This window comes from Canis lupus, chromosome 4 (genome assembly GCF_011100685.1).
Source record: "Canis lupus familiaris isolate Mischka breed German Shepherd chromosome 4, alternate assembly UU_Cfam_GSD_1.0, whole genome shotgun sequence".
NCBI lineage: Eukaryota > Metazoa > Chordata > Mammalia > Carnivora > Canidae > Canis > Canis lupus.
Genome location: NC_049225.1, coordinates 25,100,714 through 25,114,704, shown reverse-complemented (window position 1 = coordinate 25,114,704; position 13,991 = coordinate 25,100,714). Strand labels below are relative to the sequence as shown.

The 13,991-nt window shown below is 43.2% G+C and overlaps 1 pseudogene; it reads left to right on the top strand.

The window, feature by feature from the left end:
- Window positions 1-291: 291 nt before the first annotated feature.
- Window positions 292-9,344, top strand: LOC119876182 (annotated as a pseudogene).
- Window positions 9,345-13,991: the final 4,647 nt, after the last annotated feature.

The following is a 13,991-nucleotide window of genomic DNA, read 5'->3' as shown; positions in this document are numbered from 1 at the left end:
AAGGCGGCTCTAAACCGCTGAGCCACCCAGGCTGCCCAAACTTTATCTTTCTAATCTACAGTGAACAGTAAATAATAGTTAATTTGAGGGAGGATGATTATAGAAGTTGATGAGAACTTTACTTAAAGGATAAAGGAATTTAGGCACTTAGACATTGAATGCAACTTCATGGTGTAAAATCCTGATTCTAGCTCACTTGCTGTAGCCGGCCTGCATTCTGCATTCTCCCACCACCTTCAGCAATCGCAATGGAAGAGGAGTTTGGAACTCATCACTGACAACCGATGTGGCATGCGCATGGCGAGCTTTGCTGGAGACCATGCACCCTGAGCCATGTTCCCATCCATCATCTGTTGATTCTGACACCAGGGTCTTATGGGTGGGAATGGGCCAGGAGGACTCCTACATGGGCAATGAGGCCCAGAGCAAGCAGGGCATCCTCACCCTCAAGAATGTCATTAATCACAGCATTGTCACCAAATGGGACAACATGGAGAAGACCTGGCACCACACCTTCTACAACAAGCTGCACGTGGCCCCCGAGGAGCACCCCATCCTGCTGACCAAGGTCCCCCAGAACCCCAAGGCCAATCATGAGATGATTCAGATCATGGAGAACTTCAACACCTCCAGCCATGTATGTGGCCATCCAGGCTGTGCTGTCCCTGTATGGTTCTGGCCACACCACTAGTATTGTCATAGCCTCTGAGGATGGGGTAACCCACACTGTGCCCAACTATGAGGGGCACACCTTGCCCCATACCATCCTGCATCTGGACCTGGCTGGACAAGACCTGACAGGCTACCTCCTGAAGATCCTCACAGAGTATGGCTACAGCTTCACCACCACAGCCAAGCAGGAAATTGTGTGTGACATCCAGGAGAAGCTCTGCTACATTGCCCTGGATTTCAAGCAGAGATAGCCATCACCTCATTTTCCTCCTTCCTGGAGAAGAGCTACGAGCTGCCAGATAGGCAGGTGATCACCAGTGGCAACAGCGGCTCCACCTATCCCAAGGTTCTCATTCAGCCTTCTTTCCTGGGTATGGCATCCTTTGATACCGGAGACAGCCTTCAATTCCATCATGAAGTATGATGTTGGTATCCAGAATGACATCTATGCTAACACAGTCTGTCTGGTGGGAATGCCATGTACCCCAGCAATGCAGACCGGATGAAGAAGGAGATCACAGCTCTGACGCCCAGCACAATGAAGAGCGAGATCATCTCTCCTCCTGAACGCAAGTACTCCGTGTGGACTGGGGGCTCCATTCTACCTTCACTGTCCATCATACTTCATCCTGAGGTTGAGAACATGTTTATGGACGAGAAATCCATTCATTTTAGAATCTGCAAGACTGTGAGGTTCTTTTTTTTTTTAAGATTTTATTTATTTATTTGAGAGTGAGAGAACACTAGAGAGACAGAACAAGCATGAATGGAGGAAGCAGGCTCCCTGCTGACATGGGGCTCAATCCCAGGATCCCAGGATGATGACCTGAGTAGAAGGCAGACACTTTTTTTTTTAAGATTTTATTTATTTATTCATGAGAGACACAGAGAGAGAAAGAGAGGCAGAGACACGGGCAGAGGGAGAAGCAGGCTCCATGCAGGGAGTCCAATGTGGGACTCAATCCTGGGTCTCCAGGATCATGCCCTGGACTGAAGGCGGTGCTAAACCTCTGAGCCACCAGGGCTGCCCCACTTTTTTTTTTTTTTTTTTAAGATTTTATTTATTTATTCATGAAAGACAGAGAGAGAGGCAGAGACACAGGCAGAGGGAGAAGCGGGCTCCATGCAGGGAGCCTGATGTGGGACTCCAGGATCACGCCCCAGGCCAAAGGCAGGCGCTAAACTGCTGAGCCACCCAGGGATTCCCAGAAGGTAGACACTTAACTGACTGAGCCACCCAGGTGCTCCTGACTGTGAGGTTCTTGATCTGTGCAGGATATTAATGTGTAAGGGCTGCCTCTTCCAAGATTTCTCTAGAAAATCTTGCCAGAGGCTGGCAAGAGTCCTGAACCAGTTGTCATTTCTGTCTTGCCGGTCTGACAGGGTTGGGAAGGTATGAGCCTAGGTAAACCCACTTTCCTTTCTTACCAGATATTTTCCTGCCAAAACACAGTGGGTTGTTAGTTGCCTTGAGTTGGAAATTGGTTTGCATTTCCAACAGTAAATTTATTCATCCTTTTAATTTATGTAAGGTTTTTGTACACAATTCTCTCTCTCTCTCTCTTTTTTAAGATTTTATTTATTTATTAATGAGAGACAGAAAGAGAGAGAGAGAGAGAGAGAGAGGCAGAGACACAGGCAGAGGGAGAAGCAGGCTCTATGCAAGGAGCCCGACGCGACTCGATCCCGGGTCTCCAGGATCACGCCCTGGGCGGAAGGCGGCACTAAACTGCTGAGCCACCGGGGCTGCCCTGTACACAATTTTAAATTCTTTAAGAGACGTGGACAAGTTTTGGTTTTCTATTGTCATGTGAGAACATTAGGCCCCAGGGATGCCTCATTGTGTGAGGAAAATAAAGTGCTGCAGTAAAAAAAATCAAATCAAATCAAATCAAATACTGATTCTACCATTCACAGGACGTGAGACCTTAAGCAAGTTACTTAACCTCGCTGAACTTCACTTTCCCTGTCTGCAAAGTGAAGGAAACTATAATAATAACTACCTTATCTAGGTGTTTGTGAGGATTAAATTAGATACCTCTAAACCTACTACTGGGCACTTTGTAAGCACGTATTAATTGTTAGTAATTATTAGTAATGATTTATATGCTGTTGCATTCTTACATTTTTTGAAAAAAATTATTTAATTATTTTAGAGAGCGAGAGAGAGTAGGGGGAGGGGCAGAGGGAAAGGAAGAGAGAATCTTAAGCAGACTCAGTCCTGATTGTGGACCTGAGATGGGGCTTGATCCTAGGGACCCTGAGATCAGGACTTAAGCTGAAACCATGAATCAATTGCTTAACTAACTGTCACCCAGGTGCCCCTACATTCTTGTATTTTTATGATGAACATGCATTGCTTTTGAAATTCTAAAAATTATTTTTAAATGTATAGTCAACCTTAATTTTGAGTGTTTACTAATTTAAAGGCATTCTTAAATTATCAAATCATGCTTTGAGCTGGAAATTTTCACCCTGCTCTCTTGGTGTTTCAGAGAAAATGGAGGCTGCTGATTTAAGGTTTGAATTGTCCTTTTAGTTATTTGTTTCCATTTTATAAACCAAGGAAGAAAAATTTCCTGGGCACAAAAATTAATGAACTTGTGGTACTATTTTTTTTTACCAAAATTGATCTTGAAACAACTACTAACAGTATTAAATTTCCTAATCTACAAAGAGTTCCTTTAAATATTCCATTGGTCATTTGGATCTTCAAAGCAAAGCAAGTCCAGCTAAATTTCATGTTGACCCCTAAGGCTTTTTGTTTTAGTGCAAGAGAACTCTGTTAATAATCTAGCATTTTCCCCAAGATCCTGTCTCATTTCCCTCTGGCTGATTTGAACACTCCATTTTAATTCATTGCCTGTGGAATTAGTAATTATATGATTTCTCTTGCGACTCCAATCTTAAATAATGATATCCCTTCAATAAGTCGTGTTCTATTTATAGGACTGAAAGAGAAATTTGATTTTTTAGAAGAAAACAGCAGCAATACTAGATAGAAATCACTGCTTAAATGTATTTTAGAAGACATTTCCTAGCCTTTTTTTTTTTTTTTATTGCTTTATTCATGTTTCTGGTCAGAAGAACCAGGATGCAAAATGGGGAGCTTGTGAGATTCTCAACCCAGCTCGACCCACCAATGCTTGGACTCAACTAGTAGCCACTCACTAGGATCTCCAAATGGATACCAGGGCCATTTTCCAGACCTTAGGAGTCCTATAGCCTTTAACCACCCAACTTGTAAGTACCTACAAGCTAACAAGTGCTTTTCTTGAGGCTATCTTTCTGTGTGTATGTGTGTGTAGCAGCTTTATTGAGATATAATTTATATACTCCGCAACTTACCCATTTAGAGTGCACAATTTATTGATTTTTAATATATTCACAGAGTTGTGCAATCCTTACCACAATGAATTTTACAACATTTCCATCGCCCTAAATAGGAACATCATATCCACTAAGAACACTCCACTTTTCACATAATGACACCAAGCTAATCCAAAATGTATTTACATTTATCCTACTAAAGCAAAAGAGACAGATTAGAAGGAAAGCTCAAACTGTGCATAGTGGTCTAATTTTTAAATTCTGTCACTGTGTTTTGTCCTATCTCAAATTATGGAAAGACTATTTTCCAGGATTTTAATTTTTGTTAATTTGGGAAATTTATATTTTATAACCCAAAAGATTGAAATTGAGAAGATACAGAATTTTCCAGCACCTAAAATTGTTAAAATAGGCACCTGGGTGGCTCAGTCAGTTAAGCTCCCGGCTTCATTTGCCTCAGGTCATGATCTCAGGGTGGTGAGATCCAGCGGTGAGTCAGGCTCTACCCTGGGTATGGAGTCTACTTAAGATTCTCTCAGTACCCCTGGGTGGCTTCCGGGGTCGAGTCCCACATGGAGCTCCCTACGAGAAGCCTGCTTCTCCCTCTGCCTGTGTCTCTGCCTCTCTTTGTGTATCTCTCGTGAATAAATAAAATCTTAAAAAAAAAAAAGACTCACTATATTATGATCTGAACTTTGCAGTCTAGAAGAATATGTGTCTCTCAACATTTTTGAAAATATGATGATGAACATTCTTCTATCTAGAAAGAAAAAAATATGATCCTATTTATCAAGTTTCCAGAATAGTGTAGACTTTTATGGAGCACTTGCGTCTTCTCATCCTAAAGGCCTGAGTAGGCTTTAGGGACAAATGGAGTAAGACATAATGATGTAACTTAAGAAGCATTACAAAAGAAGATATGTCTTTAATTATTGCAAGGACATTCTTCATTTTGCTTACAACAACATCCCTGGTTACAGAAGTCAGAAATTCATATGGGCTAATACATTTTTATTGTAGGCACTCACACCTTAGCACAAATTATTTTAATAACTACACTTACCTCTTAACCCTTGCTTAAGTACAGAACTAAGATGTTCTGATAGTAGAGGAGGTGCTTTTAAAAAGATGGAAAACAAGTAATTTTATAGCTTACAAAGGGGAATTGGAACATACCACATACATTAAATTTGTTAGGTTACTTATGGCTCACAACGACACCATGAGATAAGCAGTATAATTTTTATTTTAAAAGAAGGGGAAAAAGTAAAAGACACCCGGGTGACTCCATTGGTTTAGCATCCGACTCTTGATTTGGGCTCAGGTCATGATCTCAGGGTTGTGAAATCAAGCCCCTTGTCTGGCTCTGTGCTCAGTCAGTACAGAGTTGGTTGGGATTCTCTTTCCCTTTCCCTCTGCCGCTGCCCCCATTCATGCTATCAATCAATCAATCAATCAATCAATAATCTTTAAAAAAGGGGGGGAAGAGTCTAAACAAGTTATTAAGGTCACACAGATTATACAAGGAGAACCAGGATTTTAACTCATATCTATCTGAGTCCAAAAAAATCAGAGCACCCACTATCTGTCCTGAATAGAGAATAAATACTTGCTAGATGCTGGGGCTGGGAAGGAGAGAATGTGGAGAGCAGAGCTATACCGAAACCAAACCTTCCGTTCTCTACAATTTTTTTTCTGTGCCCCTGGTTGCCACAACCACCTGCTGGCAGCACCTCCAACCCCAATGGTTCAGCTGTGCAGAAGTGCTAATGGGTCCCTAAATGCTTCCTGGCTTAGTGGAGAGGGGAGCTACTGTAGTTGACTAAGTTAGGATGGCAGCAACTGCTGCTGCCTGAGCCACACACACTCCAGCAAAACTTCCTTATTTGGAAAAGTCTTTCCCATGCTATCTGGGCAGAAAGAATACAATCTTACATTTAAGAAAAACAAAATGCTTTGACCTACATCAGAAGGAGCACTTGAAAACACTGAAACACAGAGAAATGGCAAAAATATCAAGTATATTTCCCTTTTTAAAAGATTTACTTATTTATTTATTTGAGAGAGAGAGAGAAAGAGAAAGAGAGCATATATGTGCAAGCAAGCAGGGGGGTGGGGTAGGTGCAGAGGGAGAGAGAGAATCCTGAAGCAGAGTCCCCGCCCAGCACAGAACCTAGTGCAGGGCTCAATCTCAGGACCCTGAGACCATGAACTGAGCCAAGATCAAGAGTCGAATGATTAACCGACTGGGCCACCCAGGTGCCCATGACCGGTATATTTCTAAATACTTTGGTCAAGTGGAAGGTACGGGGCAGGGAGGGCGGTGGGTGAGGGGGGAATGCTTCATCAGATAGCTAAAAGAACATTCAAGAATCCTTTTTCTTTAACCCCAGAAGTTGGTCTAGTCAACAGTAAGCTTTACATCTCAGTTATATGAAATTTAGCACACTTTTTACTGGAACAAAGAAAAATACATTTTAGAATTATTTATGCTGATCAAGCCAGGAGGGACCTTAATGGCAGACACTGTACTTTCTCAGATACTGTAGCATTGCTTCTCCTCCCCTGTGCAGAGGCTATATTTGAAAAGGCAGGACCAAGTGGATATTTGCAGGATGGGCCAGTGAGGTCAACCTGAGTGTCAGCAATTGTGGCTCCTGGAGCAGCTCCACTACCAAAGAAAAGAGGGGACTTAAGTCTCAACTCTGCCACTAACTTGCTGGGTGAATTTGGGCAAATTACTTAACCTTTCTGAGTGGACCTCTGTTTGCTCTCCTTTGAAGAGAGGTTGGACTAAATGATCTCAACAGCCTTTGTGGAATTGACTTTCTATTTTGTGACTTCCATAATATGGAAAAGGGTTTGTCTAGGCTAAAATGTGCAATAGAAACCATAGGTTTCCAATATCCCTTACACACCCCTCATTTCCTAACTTTCCTCCTGGTCATTCCTCCCAAAGGACCCAGTGGTATGCAAAGCACAATAAGCTGAATATCATTCCCAGTGCTTATCAAAATTTATCTGTCCCATGTTCCATTCCCTCAGAGTCTGCTTTCAACCACCTGGCCCTGAGTGATGACGATTAAATCAGATAAAATAATCCTCATTGAGATTAGCTAACATGTAACCCCCCTTGCAAAATACCTTAAAAATAATCACAATATACATCTCCTCTCCAAAGTTCCTAATATCTGCATTATTCACTTATGTGTAGGGAGACAATTAGTGAAAGGGTCTTCCTATGCCCCTCAAATTGCATTAAGATTGTATTGCTGGGACGCCTGGGTGGCTCAGTGGTTGAGAGTCTGCCTTTGGCTCAGGTCCTATTCCAGGGTCCTGGGATCAAGTCCCACATCGGGCTCCCCACAGGGAGCCTGCTTTTCTCTCTGCCTATGTCTCTGCCTCTCTCTCTCTCTTTGTCTCTCATGAATAAAGAAAATCTATTTAGAAAAAAAAAAGGTTGGATTGCCTTCTCTGATCGGTGACACTTGGTGAAGTTGTCTTATCTTGGCAGGAAGATTGGAAACTCAAGATGGAGATTTTGTTTTCCTCTGCATTAATCTGCAGCTAATGCCAGTGAACATTATCCTTGTTTAATTACACTCACTAACCAACTGACACAACTTCCCCTGGGAAGAAGCTTATCCGACTCTGACTCATGCTTTACAGCGTGTTGGATTTGAGGAAATGGATAATATACGCCCCGCTGGCTTTGGAATTTTAAACAGAAACCCACATGCCGCCAAGTCTCCAGCTTACTCCCAAATATGGGAGAATGTGTGCCCCAGCCACGGTTGCAGGAGGCATGCTCAGTGTGACAACAGGCAAGACCCAGGGTGTGCGCTGAGTGCCAGGCCAGGCCAGGCCGGGGGAGCCAGAGCAAGCATCCACTTATAGGAAAAGGAACAACCCCAGAAAAAAACAAGGAGAATGCCTCTTCTAAGGACTATGTCCCTTTTCTAGAGCTATCTTGATGATGACTTAGCAGTGAATGTCTTATTAAAAGTGGAATTAAAAAAAAAAAACAAAGTGAAATGAGTTGCCAGCACCAGGAACTAAAGAGGTATGATTTCAAGGGGCCAATCTTTTTTTTTTTTTTTTTTTTTATTCATGAGAGACAGAGAGAGAGGCAGAGGGGAGACCTAGGCAGAGGGAGAAGCAGGCTCCCTGCGGGGAGCCAGATGTGGGACTTGATCCCAAGACCCCCTGGATCACGACCTGAGCCGAAGGCAGCCGCTCAACCACTGAGCCACTCAGGTGTCCCTTTTTGTTGTTGTTAATTTATTTATTCATGAGAGACACAGAGAGAGGCTCCAGGGGCCAATCTTAAGAGGTTTTTAAAGCAGACACAGCATGTCAGAACAGGAGAGAAAATGATAGGAGCTTTGTGTTGAGCTGCTGGGGTCCCCCTGCACCCAGATCATGGCAAAAAACCATCTGGTAGCCAGTGTGCACCAGGCTTCTCTAGAATCAGAGATGTTGCCAGAGCAGAGCTAACTGGGGGCGATTACTCTAATGTCTGAGTCTGAGCTTTGGGGGCAGAGGACAGTAACCCAGAGGAGAAAGAGATGGCTCATCAACTGGAGGTCAAAAAAGAAAGATTCACAGTCCGATTTAACTCCGATCCCCAACTCCATGGCTGAGCCCCTCCTCCTTTTGCCTTGATGGAGTATTTTCTTTGCATAAGACACTGTACGAAAGCACTTCATGTGCATCATTTTATTCGGGTAGGTTTTTTTATTATCCCCATTTACAGATAGTAAGATTAAAGCTCATACAGGTGAAGTAACTTGCCCAAACTCCCATAGCCAGTACACAGCAAAGCTGAGGTTTGATTCCAAGTGCTTCCTTTCTAAAGGTGATGTGTTTATTACACAGGCTGCCTTAAAAAGTGTAAGAGGGAATATCAACCCTAATCCACCACTCAAAAATAAGCACTGTATTCTTTCCAGATCTCTCTTCATATAAATGTTTGTGGTGTTTATTTTAACCTGATTTTAGTAGAATAAAATCTGAGATTGACAGGGCTTCCAGGAAGAGGGAGAATGAGTCACCCTCTGTAATTTATCCAGATTTCTCTTCCCCTTAAAAAGCTCTAGTTTAGGGAACCTGCACTTGGTTGAGTCCTAAGCCCTCTGCTGGTCTCCAAGAGGCGCGGGTGTCTTGCTGGGAGCATCATACCCAAGTACACAGTAGGTACTCAATTGTTTCTCTCCAGTGGCATTGTCAAAGATAGATTTTTCTGTGATCCTTGCCCTCTGCTCTGGTGTAGATATTTAAGAGCTTTGTGTTCCTTTCCTCTCCAGATGGTGCTGGAGAGGAAAGGTGTTGGAGCCAAATAAAGAACCAACTGCCCAAGGAGCCTAAAAACGCAAACACGTCATGCTCTGGAAAGCAAAATTGATGCCACTACTGCTGTCCTAAGACTGCCCTTTAAAGCCCTTACTCAGGGGCACCTTGGTGGCTCAGTTTGTTAAGCATCTCACTCTTGATTGTGACTCAGGTCATGATCTCTGGGTTGTGAGGTCAAGCCCCACATTCGGCTCCATGCTGGGTGTGGAGCCTGTTTAAGATTCTCTCTCTCTCTCTTTCCCTCTGCCACTCTCCCCTGTCTCCAATAAATAAATAAATAAATAAATAAATAAATAAATAAAGCCCTCCCTGAATTTGTAATCCTGGTCTTTCTCATGGCTCCTGATGAAATGAAGAACTTTGAGGGCAGAGATGGTCACTGGCGAGGTTAAATGTGTGTGTTGTGGTAGTGGGGAAGAACAGAGTGGGATCTAGGTTCAATGACACTCCTTGAGCTCATAGGAGCTCCTGTCATCAGATCTAGTGTGACTTCAGGAGGCTAGAGAATCACCCACAGGCAATGACAGGACTGACTCCAAGGGGCGGTGAATTTCCCTGATTGGTCATGAGGCCTTAGCTGAGGAAGCAGAATGAATCATGACAAAAGCTAACCAAGGACACAGGAAACCTGCTTTCCTTCTCACTTCTCACTAACCAGTACCTTCTCTGTAACACGTATAACCACACATATTCTCTTAGAAAAAAAAAATTACATATATTTTACTATGATTGAAAAAAAGATACCAATCCAGGTTCAATATTCTCTCTCCTTGGGGCACCTGGGTGGCTCAGTGGTTGAGTGTCTGCCTTTGGCTCAGGGTCCTGGGATCGAGTCCCACATTGGGCTCCCTGTAGGGAGCCTGCTTCTCCTTCTGCCTATGTCTCTGCCTCTCTCTGTATCTCTCATGAATAAATAAATAAAATCTTTTAAAAATATATTCTCTCTCTCCTTATTCCCATGTCTATATATTCCTCAGGGTTTTTTTCCCCAAGCAATGTAATCCACAATATTGCATTTGAATCCCCTCAGTTTGTGATATAATAAGAGTTGTTATGATTAGTTTCCTAAACCAGAGATTACTAATTTTTGTCTTTTTCTTTTTGCTAACTTTTTGTGGAAGTGTGACATATATACAGAAAAGTGCACAAATCATAATTGCTCATCCTAAGGTATACATATCTTTTTTTTAAGGTATACATATCTTTGACTTTGATAGATATTGTCAGATATTTTTCAAAGGTGGTTGTAACCAATTTACACTTCAGTAGCAATGTCTGAGAGCTCCAGTTGCTCCATATCCTCACCAACACTTAGTGTTGTCTGCCTTTTTTATTTTAGCCTTTCTGGTGTGATGTGTAGGCATCTCCTATTGTGCTTTTTTTTTTAATATTTTATTTACTTATTCATGAGTGACACAGAGAGAGAGGCAGACACAGGCAAAGGGAAAAGCAGGCTCCATGCAGGGAGCCTGACGTGGGACTGGGCTGAAGGCAGCACCAAACCACTGAGCCACCCAGGCTGCCCTCCTATTGCTCTTTTAATTTGCATTTTCCTGCTAATTAGAGAATTGAGTATTTTTTCACGTGTTTATTAACCATTGGATATGCTAGGGGCTTTTTAAGTTTTGTTTTCCCAGTTATCAAAGTAATACATGCTAATTGAAAAAGATTTGGCAAATACAGAAAGGAATGATGATGGCTTTGTACTATGTCAATTTAGCTAAATTGGAACTATGTTTTTCAGAATTTTTTTCCTTGTCTGGTTCTGGGCTAGAGTTGGCCAGGAAACAATTTGCATAGGCCTTGGAGGGCAGAAGGGAAGGAGCCATGTTTTTGCGCAGGAGGTCTGAATAGAGGCAGGCACCATTACAGTTCACACAAGTTGTCTCAGATCTGCTGACTCATCTTGTTGGCACAGGAGGGCAGTTGGACTCACAGTTCCCAACAGATTTTGTCCTTCGACTTGTCTACCTCCTGGGTCAAACGTGTGTTTAGCTCCTTGCCAAAGGATCCAACTCCTTCTGCAGATCATTGCCATCACTGAAGCTAGAGGTTGTGGAGGCAGTGAGAGATTGATATGACAGTTCTACTTCACCCTTGTGGTGCCACATTTTTCTTGCAATTTCTGGTTTGCTCCCGCTCCCCCATATTTCACATCTCTTTGTTCTTCCTGACTACCTACCTTCCTGATTTCAGGCCCAGCCCCAAAAACATAAGCAGCAAGTGCATGCAAGCTGTTGAACCAGCTCCTACGGTTGCATGATGTCAAATCCCCACAATAAACCTCTGACTCTGTCATTCTTAGATGTTCTTCATCTCTAATTAAACACTGAGAAGAAACCAACTTCACCTCTCAACCCACACCCATGGGCCACTATCAACATCTCAGTGTGTATTTTTCCCACCTGGCGTCTTTTCATTGAAGAGAATGAGCTCTGAGGTGAAGGATTGCTCAGGGCTCTGCTGGCAATGTGGCAAAGCAGTCAGTATGTTGGTTTCATCCCTGCTAATGTGGTGTGTTGCTTCCACTGGGTCCCAGAATCCCTGAGTGACTCTTGACTCCTCCAGCCTTCCTGGGGCCTTCTAGCTCTGAGCACGAGCTCTGTGCCTGTGAGAGCAGCTTTTGATCACATTTTCCTGGGCTCTGTAGCCACCTGCTTTTACAGCTTCCCCATTTTGTTCTGACCAAATTATAGGAGTTCCACCTTTCTGTTCCTCTTCAGAAAAAGAACAGTCTTTTAAACCAAGAGTCATGCTGTCATCCACACCCAGAGAACCTACCGAGAAGTGATGGCCACCAGGGGGCCAGAGAGAGTCCTCAGGCCTTCTCCCCACCAAACACAGGTCCCGTGAAGTCACGTAGAGCTGGAGTCCTTTGATTTAAGCATTACTGTCTTGAGAGTTCTCTTTTAAAATATAAGTACTCCTGAGAGAGGCAACGCATGAAATCCATAATTCTCCAGAATGCATTTCCCAGATGCACTAGTAAGTGACATGGTATCACAAAACCTTCTGGAAGAGAACAGGCTGGACAGGAGGCAGCCAGGGGAAGGTGAAGCCAAAGAACAAATTACCTGCTGTGCAATTTGGCCAAGAACCTCCGGGACAATGGGTTTCACAAAAAACAAGAGTCAACATCCATTTTCTGCTCAAACCTGAGACTTGGGCCCAGGCTCTGCTCCTCAGCTAGAGGGTGGACCCACGGGGACATTGTTTCTGAGAAGAACAGAACCAGAGAGAAGCATCTGGAGATAGAGTGCAATTTAGAAACTAGTGATGATAAGAAGGAACTGGTGACACATACTCTCCCAGTGTGTCAGTTCTGCCTCATTGGTTTCTTGAAGAAGAACAAAAAGTGGGTGTTGTCGTTAAGGTTTCTTGCTTTGTTTACTTTCCTTTTCCAACAGCTATACCTACGGTTGGGCTCGTTACTGGTTTGTTCCTATCACCACCCACCAAGAGGAGAGGACAGTTACCCCACAGGCTGACTGCTCACCCGGGAGCCCCAGGAAGGCAAGGAGGCCATAGCCCAAAGCACAGGAGTGCCCAGGGGTAACATTATCCTGCCAGAGCTAAACAAGAAACTGGGTGTTTAGAATAACTTCAAGAAAGTCGTGGGTGTTTCCTCTGTCAGAGAAACAAGAAACCACAGTGAGATAATGGATGGCTATATTCAGGTCACAGATTATCAGCTGCCATTGCTGCTTCCTGTTCAGAATTCGATGAAACTCCTTTCTAGTCACTTGGAGCTTCATGGATTCTGCAAGTGATAGCATTTAGTCGTGTGAGGCTTGGAAGTGCTGCTAACCAGAGGTGCCACTGGGGTTATTTTGAAGATGGGTTGTGAGGCTTCAGGGGCCTGTTCCTGGTAAGAGTAGGTGGTGAGTAAGAGACCAACAGTAAGAATAATTTTTTGCCAAACTCTTGGTATTTTTCAGGCTTTTAGATTAAGAGATTTTTTGGTACTACTTCATTTGACTCTTTCTATAAAAAGACTTTATTTTTAAGTACCCTTGATACCCAACATGGGGCTTGAACTCACAACCCAAGATCAAAAGTCATATGCTTCATCAACTGAGCCAGTCAGGAGCCCATCATTTGACTCTTAAAACAAGTGCTATGTAAAAGGCAAGTTGGTGAGGATACAGAGAAACTGGAACCTTCTACACTTTTGCTGGGAATGCAAAATGGTGTAGCCACTATGAAAAGCAATGTGGAGGTTCTTCAAAATGTTGAAAATAGAATTAACCCACAACTATATGGTCAACTAATCTTCGACAAAACAGGAAAGTGTATCCAAAGGGAAGAAGATAGTCTCTAACAAACGGTGTTGGGGAAACTGGACAGCAACATAAAAAAGAATGAAGGCGGACCACTTTCTTACACCAAACACCAAAATGAATTCAAAATGGATCAAAGACCTAAGTATGAGACCCGAAACCATGAAAATCCTAGAGAAGAACACAGGCAGTAACCTCTTAGACATCAGCTGTAGCAAGTTCCTGCTAAATATGTCTCCCGAGGCAAAGGAAACAAAAGCAAAAATAAACCATTGGAACTTCATCACAATAAAAATCTTCTGCACAGGGATCCCTGGGTGGCTCAGCAGTTTAGTGCCTGCCTTCTGCCCAGGGCGT